The 21,202-nt window shown below is 41.1% G+C and overlaps 1 protein-coding gene across 2 annotated transcripts in view; it reads right to left on the bottom strand.

The window, feature by feature from the left end:
• Positions 1–21,202, bottom strand: part of FAF1 (Fas associated factor 1) — a 499,303-nt gene that overhangs the window by 392,683 nt on the left and 85,418 nt on the right. The window lies entirely within an intron of this gene.

Below are 21,202 nucleotides of genomic sequence, written 5' to 3'. Positions count from 1 at the left end.
GTCCAAAGTTGTGTTCATCACTGGTGCACGGTGTGCACTCTTTCTTCTGATCCAGCCTCCAGAGCCTCATCTTCAGGACCCCATCTTTGCTCCATTCAACTGCCTCCTGGATCCTCTTCCCCCTCGCCAATGGACGGCTGAACAGGAAACCTCTTTAGTGCTGTTTCTTGTTCATCTGTCCACCGAGCCCCCAGTGTTGCTCTTGATTCCTGAGAGCCGTAGAGCAGTTTCCTACCATTCCCTTCTTCTAGCTGCTTGCTTTCAGTCCATTATATGTCACAACCCCTACCCCCAATGTTGTCACCTGCTCTGTGAAACTCATCAGGTTATCTGACCTGGGGTCAATTTTAAATGACTGGTACAGAGTTACTCCCTAAAAGGCTACACTTCCTGTTTTGGGGTTTTGTAATTTGTGTGTCAATAGCATGATCACCACTGCTATGGTCTGTGGTCAGTGCACTTTGTGAAACTGTACGTCCCCTCGTAGCCTTTTTCAGTGTCCACAGCATTTTTGTGACTTCCAACAGTTGAGTACATTCTTCTGCCAAATTGAGTGAGGCCACTGGTACCCTCTAGACTTTCCCCACCTCCGAACATGGGAGAATTATGAAACTTTCCACAAGACTGCCTCCCTGGCCCTCCCCATTCTTCTTCTAGTGTCAGTTTCTCTGGGTTTGACACAGGCCCAAGAGATGTCCTCTAAAGCCTCTGATGGGCCTATCCTATCTCGTCTCCAGCCCGTTTTACTTAGACTACATCACCGTGAGGCCACCAGCCCTTTTGTTTGAACTCTGTGAATCTCCACTTGGCCTACCTTTGGATAGAACCTGGGCAGTACTCTTGCCCACTTCCAACCTTCTTCTCCTACATCCCTGGCACTGGTTGTTTTCTATGAAAATGGCAGTGAACAGGTTCATATTTGAACTGGCCCTGAGGAAATAGGTCAGGAGCTGTGCGGGCAAGAGGGAGGGATGAGAGCCATTGGAGAAATGAGAATGAATTATTTTCTTAAATTTTTTTATATTAGTTACAAACGCAGTGGAAAATAAATACATACATACCTAAATAAATAAATAAATAACCTAAAGTAAAACCCCAAACTACAAAGCCTCTAGATCTGTGCTGTCAGATATGGTAGCTACTAGACAGATATGGCTAATGAGCCCTTGAAATGTGGCTCAACTGAGTTAACATGTGTTGCATTAAATACATACCAGTGTAGGCCTTAGTACAAAAATAAAAATGTAAAGTATCTCAATAATTTTTCTAGTGAATAAATGTTGAAACGATCATTTAAAATATATTAGCTTAAATACAACATAAATGTTTAAATTAATTTCACCTGTTTCTTTTACATTTTACACGTCTTAATGTGGATACTAAAAAATTTTTAATTACATATATGACATTCAATTTCTAATTCCATTCTAGAAAAAAACATAGAAGGAAATCTTTGTGACATTTAGATTCAACAGCAAAAGTACAATCCAAAAAATTGATAAAGTGGACTTTATTAAGAACTACTACTCAGGGTTTCCCTGGTGCGCAGTGGTTGAGAGTCTGCCTGCCGATGAAGAAGACACGGGTTCATGCCCCGGTCCGGGAAGATCCCACATGCCGCGGAGCGGCTAGGCCCGTGAGCCATGGCCACTGGGCCTGCACGTCCGGAGCCTGTGCTCCGCAACGGGAGAGGCCACAACAGTGAGAGGCCCGGTACTAGAAAAAAAAAAAAAAAAAAGATACCGAAAAAAAAAGAACTACTACTCAGAAATTTCCTGGCAGTCCAGTGGTTAGGACTCCGCACTTTCACTGCCAAGGGCCCAGGTTCGATCCCTGGTCAGGAAACTAGGATCCCACAAGCTGCGTGGTGAGGCCAAAAAAGAATTAATAAAGAGAAGCTTTTAAAAAAAAGAACTACTGCTCTTCGAAAGACACTGTTAAGAGAATGAAAAGGCAAGCCACACGCTTGGGAAAAAATATCTGCAAAACATATGTAACAGAGGACTAATAACCAGAATATAAGAATTTTAAATTCTCAAAACTCAGTTTAGATAAATTGTAAGTAGCAAAAGATTTTAACAGAAACTTGACCAAAGACGATATACATATGAGAATAAGGACATGAAAAAACACTCAACATCATTAGTCATTAGGGAAATGCAAAACAAACAGAGAGATACCATTTCCATATGTTAGAGTGACAAAAGCCCAAAATACAAACAATATCAAGTGATGGTAAGGATGCAGAAAAACTGGAACTCTCATATACTGTTGGGGAGGAAGCAAAATGATATAGCTACTCTGAAAACAGTGCTAACAGATTAGCAGTTTCTTAGAAAGTTATGACACAGTAATCCCACTCCTAGGTACTTATCTAAAAGAAATAAAAACTTATGTTCACATGAAAATTATACATGAATGTTTTTAACAGCTTTATTTATAATGGCTGAAAACAGACCACACCCCAAATGGCCTTCAACTGTACATTCATACAATAGAAAACTACTCAGCGACAAAAATGAACAAATTACTAACAACACAAAACAATGTGGATAAACCTCAAATGCTAAGTAAAAGCGAGACTCAAAAGGCTACACACTGTATGATTCCATTTATATGACATTCTAGAAAGACAAAGTTAAAAGAACAGGAGACATATTAATGATTACTAGGGTTATCAGGTGGGAATAGGGGTTGACTACAAACACCAAGAGGGAATTTTGCAGGGTAAAGGAACAGTTTGAACCCTGAATAACATAAAAAAGCAACAAAAGGCAACCAAGTAAGACATTTAAAAATGCAATCTTCATCTTAAGCGACATGAAAAGACAAGGATAAACCAAAGGCTTGAAAGTACTAATAAAAGCTACTGAGAACAGTTAAGGTAGGGGCAGAAGTTACACAGAAGGAAGCAGAAAGAAAAACTACAGGGACTGCAGAGCAAGCCTAACAGCAGCAATTATCAGAAAGCACAAGCAAAAGTACACCTCCTTCAATGACATCACCATTTGTCTTCAAAAAAACCAAAACACAGTGGAGGACATAGTTCCAAGAGCCCATCCCTCCATAGAAACATGAAAAAATTGAGAAAACTGTCAAAACTGTCAAAAACTGTCAGAATCAAATTTGCCAAAACTCTGGAAAACAGCCAAAGCTATAGGTCAACCAAGCAAATGCTGAAACAAGAAAAAGGTGACTTATTGTAAAAACAGTATGAAAACCCTGAGGCATTTTTATTTCCCCTTCCTCACTCTTGGCTCAAGAGCAGTCTTGAATGCACTAGCCTACATTCCAATGGTTGGACCCTGGACCCTGGTTCTAGAGGGAGCCAAGAAGACTTTGTTCTCAAAGAATGTTTGTCTCTTGTGACCTATCAGGCTACCTGAAGGACTGACTGAAGGCACTCTCCTTTGTTTCATCGACTTGGATCTCACTTAAGACAGCAAAGTAGCTAGCAGGGGGCAATTCTTCAAAAATACTTTAAGGCTGGGGCTTCCCTGTTGGCACAATGGTTAAGAATCTGCCTGCCAATGCAGGGGACATAGGTTCCATCCCTCGTCTGAGAAGATGCCACATGCCACAGAGCAACTAAGCCCATGCACCACAACTACTGAGCATGGGCTACAGAGCCTGGAAACCACAACCACTGAGCCCACACGCCACATCTACTGGAGCCTGAGCGCCCTACAGCCCGCGTGCCTCAACTACTGAGCCCACGTGCTGCAACTACTGAAGCCTGTGCACTCTAGGGCCTGCGTGCCACAACTACTGAACACACATGCCACAACTACTGAGCCCGTGTGCTGCAACTACTGAAGTCCGTGTGCCTAGAGCCCGTGCTCCGCAACAAAAGAAACCACTGCAATGAGAAGCCCATGCACCACGATGAAGAGTAGCCCCCACTCACCACAACTAGAGAAAGCCCACACACAGCAACAAAGACCCAAAGCAGCCAAAAATAAATAAACTTAAAAGAAAAACACTTTAAGGCAAATGAAAACTCCACTGCCACCTGGGACAAAATATTACAGTTGAGTCAAACAACAGAAATGTCCAAAACCTGGAGGAAAAGCTGCAAAGTGAGTTTCTTTGGGAAATTAGGGCACTGGAAAACATTTGGGCAATTCAGAAGGGCATGCATATGTCCAAGGCAGGACACTTACTCAGAGAAAACTACTGGCTCATCTCTACGCTCAGCAAAAGCAGGAAGTGAAGGCTAACATAGAGTTTTAAACAGCCTAGCTGAGTGTTAGAGTGCCCCAACACAGAGCCAGTCTACAAGGGCTAGGAAAGGATTTTCTTCCTTCCTTTCTTTTTCTTTCTTCTTATTTTCTTTTTTACTCTACGCGTTCAGGAAATCTCTCTCGCAACACTAGCAGACCACAACTAAAGAAAAAGAGATTTCAGACACTGTTACATACTAAATGTTTATGTTCCCCCACCCCCCTCAAATTTATATGTTGAAGCCCTAAGGCCCAGCGTGATGATACATTGAGATGAGCCTTTGGGAGGTAATTAGGTTTAGATGAGGTCATAAAGGCGTGTAACAGCAAAGAGCCAATTTTGACTCCATGTTGTATCTGTTTCTTTGACTTTAACCTTTGCTTTTCATTGATTTTGTTATTATGATCATACATGATGGCCTGCCTCAGGGAACCCTGCGCCTCTGCCTGAATGTTAAACTAAAGTGCCTTTGTTCAGCTCAAAGGGAGACAATCTGACCCTGCCCACCTGTGAACAGCTGCAGAAAAGAAGAAATTAACACATCCCCTCTTATTCTGCAAGATAAATGGCCTTTTTACTTTACTTCCTCGCATCCTCTCCCTCTCTCCTTCTTCTATAAAAGAAACTGGCATCTAGACCCCAATAAGATGGTTATTTTGAGACATTATTCTGCCACCTCCTCAGTCTGCTGGGTTTCCGAATAAAGTCGCTATTCCTTGTCTCAACACCTCGTCTCCCAATTTACTGGCCTGTCATGTGGCGAGCAGAGTGAACTTGGACTCAGAGGAGCCCTCAGGATGGGATTAGTGGCCCTTATAAAAAGAGACAAAGAGAGGCTGCTCTTGCTCTCTCATCTCTTTCTCAATGCCATGTGAAAACAAAGAGATAAGTGGCCATCTGCAAGTCAGGAAGAGAGTTCTCACCAGAATCCAACCATGCTTGCACCCTGATCTCAGACTTCCAGCCTTCAGAACTGTGAACAAATAGATTTATGTTCTTTGGTATTTTGTTATGGTAGCCAGAGCAGATTAAGACAGAAACCACTCATGATGAAAAAAATTTACAAATATAGTTTAGAAAAGTCACTAAACAAACAGAAAATAAAAACCCGTAGAGAGAACCAAAAACAAACCATGAGTAATGGAGAAGAATCTGATTTCCAGAGTTATCACACTGCAATATTTTAAATGTCCATTTTTCAAAACCAAATTGTGAGGCATTCAGGGAAACAAAAAGTATGGTCCATTCAAAGGAGAAATTAGTAGAAATTGTCTGTGATGGAAGAACAGACAACAGACATACTAGACAAAGACTTTCAATCACTATCTTAAATATGCTCAAAGAGCTCAAAGAAACCATGGAAAAAGAACTAATGAAAACCAGAAGGATGACATGTCAACAAATAGAGAATATCAATAAAGAGATAAAGATTTTACAAAACAGAAAAAATCTAGAACTGAATAGTACAATAGCTGAAATGAAAAATTAGCTACAGGATTTAAGAGCAACTTTAGGCAGGCAGAAGAAAGATAAGAGCACTTGAGGAGAGGTCAACTAAAATTATCCAGTCTCAGAAGCATGAAGGAAAATGAACAGAGCCTAAGAGATATATGGGACCCCACCAAGTGTACCAACATATGCATAACAGGGAGTCTCAGAAGGAAAAGAAGGAGCAGAAAAAATATTTGAAGAAATAATAGCTGAAAACTTCCCAAATTTGATAAAAGACAAGAAACTACATATTCAAGAAGTTCAATAGGTTCCAAGAAGGATAAATACAAAGACACCCATACCAAAACACATTATGATAAGCTATCAAAAGCCAAAGAGAATCTTGAAAATAGCAAAAGAAAAGTAGTTCATGTACAAGGAATCCTCAATAAGATTAAAAGCTAATTTCTCATAAGAAACTATAAAGGTCATAAGGCAGTGGGATAACATACTTTAAATGAAAAACAAAAACTGTGAACAACAAAAAAAAAACTGAAGGAGAAATAAAGACACTCCTAGATAAACAAAAGCTGAAGTAGTCTGTCACTACTAGACCTATGCTACAAGAAGTGCTAAATGAGAAATGAAAAGATACTAGACAGTCACTGGAAGCTATACAAAGAAATAAATAACACTGGTAAATGTAAGTACACAGGTAAATATACTGGGTGGGCCGAAAAGTGCCTTTGGTTTTTTAAGTAAAAATAAAAGACACATTTTCACCAAGAACTTTATTGAACAACATATTCATCCTTTTGTTCCACTACCTTCTGCCATTTTTCAGGTAACTCCATAATTTGATCTTCCCAAAACTTTTTATCTTTCTGAGCAAAGAACCATTCCAGGTACTTTTATAGTCTTCCAGGGGATTGAAATTTTTTGCATTAAGAGAATTTTGGAAAGACCGAAATAAATGGAAATCCGAAGGTGCAATGTCTTGTGAATATGGCGGATGAATCAGAACTTCCCAGCCAAGCTGTTACAGTTTTTGCCTGGTCATCAAAGAAACATGCAGTCTTGCATTATCTCATTGGAAGATTAGGTGTTTTTTGTTGACTAATACTGGATGCTTTTAATAGAGTGCCACTTTCAGTTGGTCTAATTGGGAGGAGTACTTGTTGGAATTAATCGTTTGGTTTTCCAGAAGCAGCTCATAATAGAGGACTCCATTCCAATCCCACCATATTCACAGCATCACATTCTTTGGATGAAGACCAGCTTTTGATGTGGTTGGCAGTGGTTCATTTTGCTTGCCCCATGATCTGTTCCATTCCACATTATTGTACAGTACCCACTTTTCATCGCCTGTCACAATTTGTTATAAAAACGGAACACTTTCATTACGTTTCAGTAGAGGATCCCATGCACAAATATGGTCAAGAAGGATTTTTTCACTTAACTTATGTGGAACCCAAACATCAAAGTGATTCACACAACCAAGCTGGTGCAAATGATTTTCAGCATTTGACTTGGATATTTTGAGTATGTTGGCTATGTCCTGCATGGTATATATAACGTTGATTGTTCTCAATTATTGTTTTCATTTGATTGTTATCAACTTCAACTAGTCTACCCAACCATGGAACATCATCCAGCAAGAAATCTCCATCATGTAACTTCACAAACCACTTTTTACATATTCAATCAGTTGCAGCACCTTCTCCATATACTGCATAAATCTTTTTGTGCATTTCAGTTGCGTTTTTACCTTTCCTGAAATAATAAAGCATAATATGCCGAAAATGTTGCTTTTTTCCCTCCATCTTCAATATTAAAATAGCTACACAAAAATTCACCAATTTTGAAGTCTTTTTTTAAATGCACGCTGATATGACAGCTGTCACATACAATCTAACAAAATTGTTTCAAATGAAATTAAGCCAACTAAGTGCTACTAGAGCCATCTTACAGAACAAAAACGAACTAAACTTTTGGCCCATCCAATAAAAGCCAGTATTATTGTGCTTTCGGTTTGTAACTCCTCCTTTTTTCTGTATGATTTAACAGAAAAATGCATAAAATAGTAATTACAAAATGATGTTAATGGGCATATAATGTATAAAGATGCAAGATGTGATTACAACATAAAGGAAAAAAGAGAGGAGCATAGTTGTATACTCTTGAAGTTGGTATTAATTCAAATTAGATTGTTATAAATAGAAGGGGTTACTTGTAATTCGTAGAGCAACCACTAAAAAAACCCAAAAAATATACATAAAAAGAAATGAGAAAGGAATCAAATCAGTACAACACAAAAAAGTCAAACACAAATGGCGGAAATGAAGGAACTGAGCAGGGAAGAAAGAGACAACACATAAAAAACAACCTTTTTGGGTTTCCCTGGTGGCGCAGTGGTTAAGATTCTGCCTGCAGATGCAGGGGACATGGGTTCATGCCCCGGTCCGGGAAGATCCCATATGCCACAGAGCGGCTAGGCCCGTGAGCCATGGCAGCTGAGCCTGCGCGTCCGGAGCCTGTGCTCCGCAACGGGAGAGGCCACAACAGTGAGAGGCCCGCTTACCGCAAAAAAAAAAAAAAAAAAAACCTTTTATGATGAAAACACTTAACTATGAATAAAAGGGAACTTCTTTAACATGATAAAACACATTTATGAAAAACCCAGAACATCATACTCAATCATGAAAGAATAAAAGCCTTTATTTACTGTATGATCAGGAACAAGATAAGAATGCCCACTTTTATGCAACATTATATTGGAAATTCTAGCCAGATCAATTAGGCAAGAAAAAGGAAATTAAAAACATAGAAACTGGAATAGAAGTAAAATATCCCTATTCCCAGATGACACGATCTTATACAAAATCCTAAGGAATTCACACACACACACACACACACACACACACAAAACAAACAAAAACTATGAGAAATAATAATAAATTCAGCAAAGTTGCAGGATAAAAGATCAAAATTCAGTAATATTTCTATATACTAGCAAAGAACAATCTGAAAAGGATGTTAAGAAAATAATTCTGGGGGTTCCCTGGTGGTGCAGTGGTTCAGAATCTGCCTACCAATGCAGGGAAGACAGTTTTGAGCCCTGGTCCGGGAAGATCCCACATGCCATGAAGCAACTAAGCCCGTGCTCCACAACTACTGAGCCTGCACTCTAGCCTGCAAGCCACAAGTACTGAAGCCCACATGCCTAGAGCCCATGCTCTGCAACAAGAGAAGCCACCACAATGAGAGGCCCACACACTGCAACGAAGAGTAGCTCCTGCTCCACACAACTAGAGAAAGCCCGCATGCAGCAACGAAGACCCAACACAGCCAAAAATAAAGAAAGAAAGAAAATAATTCTGTTTATGATATGGTACAAAAGAATAAAATATCAAGGAATAAGTTTAACCAAGGAAGTGAAAGATTTGTACAGTGAAAACTTCAAAACGTGGCTGACAGAAATTTTAAAAGAACTAAATAAGTGAAAAGACATCAAATGTTCACAGATTCTAAGACTTACTATCACTAAGAGAACACGGACTTCCCTGGTGATGCAGTGATTAAGAATCCACCTGCCAATGCAGGGGACACAGGTTTGATCTGTGGTCTGGGAAGATACCACATGCCGCAGAGCAACTAAGCCCGTGTGCCACAACTACTGAGCCTGCGCTCTAGAGCCCGCAAGCCACAACAACTGAGCCCGCGTGCCACAACTACTGAAGCCCGTGTGCCTAGACTCTGCTACGCAACAAGAGAAGCCACTGCAATGAGTAGCCCATGCACCACAACAAAGAGTCGCCCCCGCTTGCTGCAACTAAAGAAAGCCCACATGCAGCAACAAAGATCAAACACAGCCATAAATAAATAAATAAATAAATTTTTAAAACAGAGAGAGAGAACAATACTACCCAAAGTAATCTACAGATTCAATGCAATCCCTATCAAAATTCCAACAGCGTTTTTTGTAGAAATGGAAAAAGCTGACCCTCAAATTCATATAGAACTGCAAGGGATCCATAATAGTGAAAACAATCTTTGAAAAAAATATCAAAGTTGAAATACGGAGGGCTTCCCTGGTGGCACACTGGTTAAGAATCTGCCTTCCAGGGCTTCCCTGGTGGCGCAGTGGTTGAGAGTCCGCCTGCCGATGCAGGGGACACGGGTTCGTGCCCCGGTCCGGGAGGATCCCACATGCCGCGGAGCGGCTGGGCCCGTGAGCCATGGCCTCTGGGCCTGTGCGTCCGGAGCCTGTGCTCCGCAGCGGGAGAGGCCACAGCGGTGAGAGGCCCGCGTACCGCAAAAAAAAAAAAAAAAAAAAAAAAAAAGAATCTGCCTTCCAATGCAGGGGACAAGGGTTCAAGCCCTGTTCCAGGAAGATCTCACATGCCACATGCCGCGGAGCAACAAAGCCCATGCGCCACAACTACTGAAGTCCATGTGCCTAGAGCCTGTGCTTCGCAACAACAGAAGCCCCTGCAATGAGAAGCCCACGCACTGCAATGAAGAGTAGCCCCCACTCACTGCAACTAGAGAAAACCCGTGTTCAGCAAAGAAGACCCAATGCAGCCCAAAATAAAATTAATTAATTAAAAGAAAAAAAAGTTGAAAGACTCACCCTTCCTGATTTCAAAACATACTACAAAGCTACAGTAATCCAAACAGTGTAAAAACAATGTACAACAGATATTAAGACATATAATAGAATTGAAAGTCCATAAGTAAACCCATACATCTATGGACAACTGACTGTTCAAAACTGTGCCAAAACAATTCAATAAGGAAAGAATAGTCTATTCAACAAATGCTGCTGAGACAACTGGATATCCACATGCAAAATAATGAAGTTGGACGCCTACCTCACACCATATACAACAATTAACTCAAAATGGATTAACAGATAGGAGGGGAAGATGGCGGAAGAGTAAGACGCGGAGATCACCTTCCTCCCCACAGATACACCAGAAATACATCTACACGTGGAACAACTCCTACAGAACACCTACTGAATGCTGGCAGAAGACCTCAGACCTCCCAAAAGGCAAGAAAGTCCCCACGTGCCTGGGTAGGGCAAAAGAAAAAAGGATAAACAGAGACAAAAGGATAGGGACGTGACCTGAACCAGTGGGAGCGAGCTGTGAAGGACGAAAGGTTTCCACACACTAGGAAGCCTCTTCGCGGGAGGAGACTGCGGGTGTTGAAAGGGGAAAGCTTCGGAGCCGTGGAGGAGAGCACAGCAACAGGGATGGGGGGTCAAAGCGGAGAGATTCCCGCACAGAGAATCGGTGCCGAACGGCACTCACCAGACCCAGAGGCTTCTCTGCTCACCCACCGGGGTTGGCGGGGCTGGGAGCTGAGGCTCGGGCTTCGATCAGAGCGCAGGGAGAGGACGGGGGTGTTGGGGTGAACACAGCCTGCCGGGGGTTAGTGCACCACGGCTAGCCGGGAGGGAGTCCGGGGGGAAAAGTCTGGACCTGCCAAAGAGACAAGAGAATTTTTCTTCCCTCTTTGTCTCCTGGTGCCCGAGGAGAGGGGATTAAGAGGACCTCTTAAAGGAGCTCCAGAGACGGGCAGGAGCCGCGGCAAACAGCGTGAACCCCAGAGACGGGCATGAGACGCTAAGGCTGCTGCTGCAACCACCAAGAAGTCTGTGTGCGAGCACAGGTCACTATCCACACCCCACTTCCAGGAAGGCTGTGCAGCCCTCCACTGCCAGGGTCCTGGGATCCAGGGACAACTTCCCCGGGAGAAGGCACGGCGCGCCTCAGGTTGCTGCAACATCACGCCGGCCTCTGCCGCCGCAGGCTCGCCCCGCACTCCGTACCCCTCCCTCCCCCAAGGCCTGAGTGAGCCAGAGTCCCCGAAGCAGCTGCTCCTTTAACCCCATCGTGTCTGAGCGAAGAACAGACGCCCTCCGGAGACCTACACGGAGAGGCGGGGCCAAATCCAAAGCTGAGCCCCAGGAGCTGTGAGAACAAAGAAGAGAAAGGGATATCTCTCCCAGCAGATTCAGAAGCAGCGGATTAAAGCTCCACAGTCAATTTGATGTACCCTGCATCTGTGGAATACATGAATAGACAACACATCATCCCAAACTGAGGAGGTGGACTTTGAGAGCAAGATTTATTATTTTTTCCCCTTTTCCTCTTTTTGTGAGTGTGTATGTGTATGCTTCTGTGTGAGATTTTCTCTGTATAGCTTTGCTTCCACCATTTGTCCTAGGGTTCTATCCATCCGTTTTCTTGTTGGCTTTTTTTTCCCTTTTAAAAAAAATTATTTATTCTTAATAATTATTTTTTATTTTAATGACTTTATTTTATTTTATCTTACTTTATTTTTTTATCTTTTCTTTCTTTCCTTCCTTCCCTCCTTCCTTCCTCCCTCCCTCCCTTCTGCCTTCCTTTCCTTCCTTCCTTCCTTCCTTCCTTCCTTCCTCCCTCCCTCCCTCCCTTCCTTCCTTCTACTTTTTCTCCCTTTTATTCTCAGCGGTGTGGATGAAAGGCTCTTGGTGCTGCAGCCAGGAGTCAGTGCTGTGCCTCTGACGTGGGAGAGCCAACTTCAGGACACTGGTCCACAAGAGACCTCCCAGCTCCATGTAATATCAAACGGCGAAAATCTCCCAGAGATCTCCATCTCAACACCAACACCCAGCTTTACTCAACGACCAGCAAGCTACAGTGCTGGACACCCTATGCCAAACAACTAGCAAGACAGGAACACAACCCCGCCCATTAGCAGAGAGGCTGCCAAAAGTCATAATAAGTACACAGACACCCCAAAACACACCACCAGATGTGGGCCTGCCCACCAGAAAGACAAGATCCAGCCTCATCCACCAGAACACAGGCACTACTCCCGTGCACCAGGAAGCCTACACAACCCACTGAACCAACTTTAGCCACTGGGGACAGACACCAAAACCAACGGGAACTAAGAACCTGCAGCCTGCAAAAAGAAGACCCCATACACAGTAAGATAAGCAAAATGAGAAGACAGAAAAACACACAGCAGATGAAGGGGCAAGATAAAAACCCACCTGACCTAACAAATGAAGAGTAAATAGGCAGTCTACCTGAAAGAGAATTCAGAATAATGATAGTAGAGATGATCCAAAATCTTGGAAACAGAATAGACAAAATGCAAGAAACATTTAACAAGGACCTAGAAGAACTAAAGATGAAACAAGCAACGATGAACAACACAATAAATGAAATAAAAAAATACTCTAGATGGGATCAATAGCAGAATAACTAAGGCAGAAGAACGGATAAGTGACCTGGAAGATAAAATAGTGGAAATAACTACTGCAGAGCAGAATAAATAAAAAAGAATGAAAAGAACTGAAGGCAGTCTCAGAGACCTCTAGGACAACATTAAGCACACCAACATTCAAATTATAGGGGTTCCAGAAGAAGAAGAGAAAAAGAAAGGGACTGAGAAAATATTTGAAGAGATTATAGTGAAAAACTTCCCTAATATGGGAAAGGAAGTAGTTAATCAAGCCCAAGAAGCACAGAGAGTCCCATACAGGATAAATCCAAGGAGAAATACACCAAGACACATATTAATCAAACTGTCAAAAATTAAATACAAAGAAAACATATTAAAAGCAGCAAGGGAAAAACAACAAATAACAAGCAAGGGAATCCCCATAAGGTTAACAGCTGATCTTTCAGGAGAAACTGTGCAAGCCAGGAGGGACTGGCAGGACATATTTAAAGTGATGAAGGAGAAAAACCTACAACCAAGATTACTCTACCCAGCAAGGATCTCATTCAGATTTGATGGAGAAATTAAAACCTTTACAGACAAGCAAAAGCTGAGGGAGTTCAGCACCACCAAACCAGCTCTACAACAAATGCTAAAGGAACTTCTCTAGGCAAGAAACACAAGAGGATGAAAAGACCTACAATAACGAACCCAAAACAATTAAGAAAATGGGAAAAGGATCATACATATCGATAATTACCTTAAATGTAAATGGACTAAATGCTCCCACCAACGGACACACATTGGCTGAATGGATACAAAAACAAGACCCATATATGTGCTGTCTACAAGAGAACCACTTCAGACCTAGAGACACATACAGACTGAAAGTAAGGGGATGGAAAAAGATATTCCATGCAAATGGAAACCAGAAGAAAGCTGGAGTAGCAAATCTCATATCAGACAAAGAGACTTTAAAGTAAAGACTATTAGAAGAGACAATGAAGGACACTACATAATGATCAAGGGATCGATCCAAGAAGAAGATATAACAATTGTAAATATTTATGAACCCAACATAGGAGCACCTCAATACATAAGGCAAATACTAACAGTCATAAAAGGGGAAATCGACAGTAACACATTCATAGTAGGGGACTTTAACACCCTATTTTCACCAATGGACAGATCATCCAAAATGAAAATAAATAAGGAAACACAAGCTTTACATGATACATTAAACAACATAGACTTAACTGATATTTATAGGACGTTCCATCCAAAAATAACAGAATACACATTTTTCTCAAGTGCTCATGGAACATTCTCCAGGATAGATCATATCTTGGGTCACAACTCAAGCCTTGGTAAATTTAAGAAAATTGAAATTGTATCAAGTATCTTTTCCGACCACGACGCTATGAGATTACATATTACAGGAAAAGATCTGTAAAAAATACAAACGCATGGAGGCCATACAATACACTACTTAATAACGAAGTGATCACTGAAGAAATCAAAGAGGAAATTTAAAAACACCTAGAAACAAATGACAATGGAGACACGACGACCCAAACCCTATGGGATGCAGCAAAAGCAGTTCTAAGAGGGAAGTTTATAGCAATACAATTCTACCTTAAGAAACAGGAAACATCTCGAATAAACAACCTAACCTTGCACCTAAAGCAATTAGAGAAAGAAGAACAAAACAAGCCCATGGGCTTCCCTGGTGGTGCAGTGGTTGAGAGTCCACCTGCCAATGCAGGGGACACGGGTTCGTGTCCCGGTCCAGGAAGATAAGGCATGCCGCGGAGTGTCTGAGCCCATGCCATGACCCATGGCCACTGGGTCTGCGCATCCAGAGCCTGTGCTCCGCAGAGGGAGAGGCCACAACAGTGAGACGCACACGTACCGCAAAAAAAAAAAAAAAAAAAAAAAAAAAAAAAAAGCCCAAAGTTACCAGAAGGAAAGAAATCATAAATATCAGATTAGAAATAAATGTAAAAGAAATGAAGGAAACGATAGCAAGGATCAATAAAACTAAAAGCTGGTTCTTAGAGAAGATAAACAAAATTAATAAACCATTAGCCAGACTCATCAAGAAAAAAAGGGAGAAGACTCAAATCAATAGAATTAGAAATGAAAAAGGAGAGGTAACAACTGACACTGGAGAAATACAAAAGATCATGAGAGATTACTACAAGCAACTCTATGCCAATAAAATGGACAACCTGGAAGAAATGGACAAATTCTTACAAATGTACAACCTGCCAAAACTGAATCAGGAAGAAATAGAAAATATAAACAGACCAATCACAAGCACTGGAATTGAAACTGTGATTAAAAATCTTCCAAAACACAAAAGCCCGGGACCAGATGGCTTCACAGGCCAATTCTATCAAACATTTACAAAAGAGCTAACACCTATCCTTCTCAAACTCTTCAAAATATAGCTGAGGGAGGAACACTCCCAAACTCATTCTACAAGGCCACCATCACCCTGATACCAAAACCAGACAAGGATGTCACAAAGAAAACTACAGGCCAATATCACTGATGAACATAGATGCAAAAATCCTCAACAAAATACTAACAAACAGAATCCAACAGCACATTAAAAGGATCATACACCATGATCAAGTGGGGTTTATTCCAGGAATACAAGGATTCTTCAATATACACAAATCAATCAATGTGATAAACCATATTAACAAATTGAAGGAGAAAAACCATATGGTCATTTCAATAGATGCAGAGAAAGCTTTTGACAAAATTCAACACCCATTTATGATAAAAACCCTGCAGAAAGTAGGCATAGAGGGAACTTGCCTCAACATAAGAAAGGCCATATATGACAAACCCACAGCCAACATCGTTCTCAATGGTGAAAAACTGAAAGCATTTCCACTAAGATCAGGAACAAGACAACGTTGCCCACTCTCACCACTCTTATTCAACATAGTTTTGGAAGTTTTAGCCACAGCAATCAGAGAAGGAAAGGAAATACAAGGAATCCAAATTGGAAAGGAAGAAGTAAAGCTGTCACCGTGTGCAGATGACATGATACTATACATAGAGAATCCTAAAGATGCTACCAGAAAACTACTAGAGCTAATCAATGAATTTGGTAAAGTAGCAGGATACAAAATTAATGCACAGAAATCTCTGGCATTCCTAAACACTCATGATGAAAAATATGAAAGTGAAATCAAGAAAACACTCCCATTTATCATTGCAACAAAAAGAATAAAATATCTAGGAATAAACCTACCTAAGGAGACAAAAGACCTGTATGCAGAAAATTATAAGACAGTGATGAAAGAAACTGAAGATGATACAAATAGATGGAGAGATATACCATGTTCCAGGATTGGAAGAATCAACATTGTGAAAATGACTCTACTACCAAAAGCAATCTACAGATTCAATGCAATCCCCATCAAACTACCACTGGTATTTTTCACAGAACTAGAACAAAAAATTTCACAATCTGTATGGTAACACAAAAGACCCCGAAGAGCCAAAGCAATCTTGAGAACGAAAAACGGAGCTGGAGGAATCAGGCTCCCTGAATTCAGACTATACTACAAAGCTACAGTAATCAAGACAGTATGGTACTGGCACAAAAACAGAAGGATAGATCAATGGAACAGGATAGAAACCCCAAAGATAAACCCACACACATATGGTCATCTTATCTTTGATAAAGGAGGCAGGAATGTACAGTGGAGAAAGGACAGCCTCTTCAATAAGTGGTGCTGGGAAAACTGGACAGGTACATGTAAAAGTATGAGATTAGATCACTCCCTAACACCATACACAAAAATAAGCTCAAAATCGATTAAAGACCTAAATGTAAGGCCAGAAACTATCAAACTCTTAGAGGAAAACATAGGCAGAACACTCTATGACATAAATCACAGCAAGATCCTTTTTGACCCATGTCCTAGAGAAATGGAAATAAAAACAAAAATAAACAAATTGGACCTAATGAAACTTCAAAGATTTTGCACAGCAAAGGAAACCATAAACAAGACCAAAAGACAACGCTCAGAATGGGAGAAAATATTTGCAAATGAAGCAACTGACAAAGGATTAATCTCCCAAATTTATAAGCAGCTCATGCAGCTCAATAACAAAAAAACAAACAACCCAATCCAAATATGGGCAGCGGCCCTAAATAGACATTTCTCCAAAGAAGATATACAGACTACCAACAAACACATGAAAGAATGCTCAACATCATTAACATTAGAGGAATGCAAATCAAAACTACAATGAGGGGCTTCCCTGGTGGCGCAGTGGTTGAGAGTCCTCCTGCCGATGCAGGGGACACGGGTTCATGCCCCGGTCCTGGAAGATCCCACATGCCGCAGAGCGGCTGGGCCTGTGAGCCATGGCCGCTGAGCCTGCACGTCCAGATCCTGTGCTCCACAACAGGAGAGGCCACAACAGTGAGAGGCTCACGTACCGCAAAAAAGCAAAAAACAAAAAACTACAATGAGATATCATCTCACACCAGTCAGAATGGCCATCAACAAAAAATCTACAAACAATAAATGCTGGAGAGGGTGTGGAGAAAAGGGAACACTCTTGCACTGCTGGTGGGAATGTGAATTGGTACAGCCACTATGGAGAACAGTATGGAGGTTCCTTAAACAACTACAAAGAGAACTACCATATGACCCAGCAATCCCACTACTGGGCATATACCCTGAGAAAACCATAATTCAAAAAGAGTCATGTACCAAAATATTCATTGCAGCTCTATTTACAATAGCCGGGAGATGGAAACAACCTAAGTGTCCATCATCGGATGAATGGATAAAGAAGATGTGGCACATATATACAATTGAGAATTACTCATCCATAAAAAGAACCGAAATTGAGCTATTTGTAATGAGGTGGATGGACCCAGAGTCTGTCATACAGAGTGAAGTAAGTCAGAAAGAGAAAGACAAATACCGTATGCTAACACATATATATGGAATTTAAGGAAAAAAATGTCATGAAGAACCTAGGGGTAAGACAGGAATAAAGACACAGACCTACTAGAGAATGGACTTGAGGATATGGGGAGGGGGAAGGGTAAGCTGTGACAAAGCGAGAGAGTGGCATGGACATATATACACTACCAAATGTAAAATAGATAGCTAGTGGGAAGCAGCCGCATGGCATGGGGAGATGGCTCGGTTCTTTGTGACCGCCTGGAGGGGTGGGATGAGGAGGGTGGGAGGGAGGAGATGTGGAGGGAGGAGATGTGGGGACGTATGTATATGTATAGCTGATTCACTTTGTTGTGAAGCGGAAACTGGCACACCATTGTGGAGCAATTATACTCCAATAAAGGTGTAAAAGAAAAAAAAATGGATTAACAACCTAAATATAAGACCCCAAATCATAAAACTCTTAGAAAAAAATATAAGAATACAGCTTTATGACCCTGGATTTGGTAATGGGTTCTTAGATATGACATAAAAAGCATGAGCAACAAAATTAAAAATGCCTATAACTAGGGCTTCCCTGGTGGCGCAGTGGTTGAGAGTCCACCTGCCGATGCAGGGGACATGGGTTTGTGCCCTGGTCTGGGAAGATCCCACATGCCGCGGAGCAGCTGGGTCCGTGAGCCATGGCCACTGAGCCTGCACGTCCGGAGGCTGTGCTCCGCAATGGGAGAGGCCACAACAGTGAGAGGCCCGTGTACTGCAAAAAAAAAAAAAAAAAAAAAAAAAGCATATAACTAGATTTCGTGAAAAATAAAAATATTTGTGTGGAAAAGAACACTATCAAGAAAATGAAAAGGCAATGTACATAATGGGAGAAAATATTTGCAAATCACATGTCTAATAAGGGTCTAGTACCCAGATTATACAAGGAACTCTTACAACACAACAACAAAAAGAAAGACAACCCAGTTAAAAATAGACAAAGGGTTTGAATAGGTATTTCTCCAAAGATATAAAAATGGCCAACAAGCACATGAAAAGATGCTCGATATCACCAATCATTAAGGAAATGCAAGTCAAAACCGCAATGAAATACCACTTTATCACACTCACCACAGTGGTTGTATTTTTTTAATGGAAAAGAATACACGTTGGCAAGGAGTTGGAGAAATTGGAACTCTTGTACACTGCACATGGAAAGGTAAAATGATTCAACTGCTGTGTAAAACAGTTTGGTAGTTCCTCAAAGAGTTAAACATAGTTACCATATGACCCAATTCTACTCCTACAGACACAAGGGAATTGAAAACATCTATCAAAACAAAAACGTGTACATGAATGCTCATAGCAATATTATTCATAATAGCCAAAATATGGAGACAACCCATCTGTCCATCAATGGATGAATGGATAAATAATGTGCTATATACACACACACAAAAGTAATGAAGTACTGGTATATGCTACAACAACATGGATGACCCCAAAAACATACTAAGTGGAAAAAAACAGACACAAAAGGTCACATATTGTATGATTTCCATTTATATGAAATGTCTAGAAGGGGTAAATCCACAGAAACAGAAAGCACATTGGTGACTGCCAGGAGCTGGGAGGAAGGAAAACATGGAGAGTGACTGTGTAATAGATAGGCACAAGGTTTTCTTTCAGGGTGATGAAAATGTTTTGGAACTTGATAAAGGTGATGGTTGTATAACACTGTGAATTTACTAAATACCACTAAATTGTATGCTTTATTTATTTACTTATTTTATTTTTTGTTAGCCGTGACATGCAGCTTGCAGGATCTCCGTTCCCCGACCAGGGAACTCAACCCAGGCCATGGCAGTGAAAGCCCAGAATCCTAACCACTAGGCCACCAGGGAACCCCCAAATTGTACACTTTAAAACGGTAAATTTTATGTTAGGTGAATTTCACTTCAATTTTTAAAAAATATATTTCTTCAAAGTAAGGGGCTTATCTGGAGCGCAAAATAATATCCCTTGTTTTCAAAAACCAGTAGTCAATCTGGGAAAGCAAGGGCAGGATCAGACAGAAGGTGTGCAGGAAGAGGTGTAAGCAGGAAACTAGGGAAATGAGGAGTCCAGTGGAGGCAGATATCAGAAAATACCAGTCAAAAAAGTAAGTGTACTTTCTAATGGTTAATGGCTGATTATGAACGAGGGAGCTATACACTCATATGCAGTAGCCTAGAATTATAAAAAGAATCATACAGGGCTTCTCTGGTGGCACAGTGGTTGAGAATCCACCTGCCAATGCAGGGGACATGGGTTCGAGCCCTGGTCCCAGAAGATCTCACATGCCACGGAGCAACTAAGCCCGTGTGCCACAACTACTGAGCCCACACACCACAACTACTGAGTTTGCATGCCACAACTACCGAAGCCCACGCGCCTAGAGCCCATACTCCACAACAAGAGAAGCCACCGCAATGAGAAGCCCGCGCACCACAATGAAGAGTAGCCCCCACTCGTCGCAGCTAGAGAAAGGCCGCAGCGCTGCAGCAAAGACCCAATGCAGCCAAAAATAAATAAAATAAATTTATTTTTTTAAAAAAGAATCATACAAAGGAAATATATTTAAGGAACTGATTGTCTTTGTGTCAGAGAAAGAAATAAACTTTAGTTTGTAGTGCCTAGAGGGATATTCTAGGTCTTTCTCACCACAGAAATCTCAGGGGCAGGGAGGATGGGGGGAGGGCAGGGAGGGCAGACTGATCCAGAAAAACCCAACACATGCAACGATAAGTAATTTTTTTAAAAAGGGACGCTGCATCAATACAAAGATACTAACAGAACAAAAAGGATAACGGGGGCAGAAAAGGGCAGCAAAATATAGCAAGAGAAAAATAATGCTACGAAGCAGATAAAAAATTGTAACCAAACATCCTGCCATAAATGTAGCATATTTAATAAAGCAATGAACTCTATGAAGACCATAAGGACAGACACCAAAATTCAAGGAAGAGAGGATTTAAAAACAGAAAGAGATAAAGCACAGGTAGCAAAATTGAGGAAAGAAATTGAGGGGAAATAAAAAAGACTAAAGGGGAGAAACAAACGGGAGAATAAACCTTGCAAAACACTGGAGGCACTCTGGAAGAATGAACAAAATGAAATTTAAATTAAAAGATAAAGTAAAAACGCTTGAAACAAAATGATACATTGGCAAAATTCTGCAGGTGTAATGGACACTCTACTGGTGAGGATTTGTAGCAATAGCCAAAATTCTCCATTTATAAGAGAAGTGTAAATTGATATAGCCCTGAAAAAAAAAAACTATCTGAAAATATCTATCAAAATTACAAATGTAAATAATCCTTTCACCCAGCAGTCCCACTTCTGGGAACTTATGC

This window comes from Leucopleurus acutus (assembly GCF_964270905.1).
Source record: "Leucopleurus acutus genome assembly, chromosome: 2".
In the NCBI taxonomy this organism is placed as follows: Eukaryota; Metazoa; Chordata; class Mammalia; order Artiodactyla; family Delphinidae; genus Leucopleurus; species Leucopleurus acutus.
The sequence above is the reverse complement of the archived record's forward strand: the minus strand, read 5'-3'. Positions and strand labels throughout refer to the sequence as shown.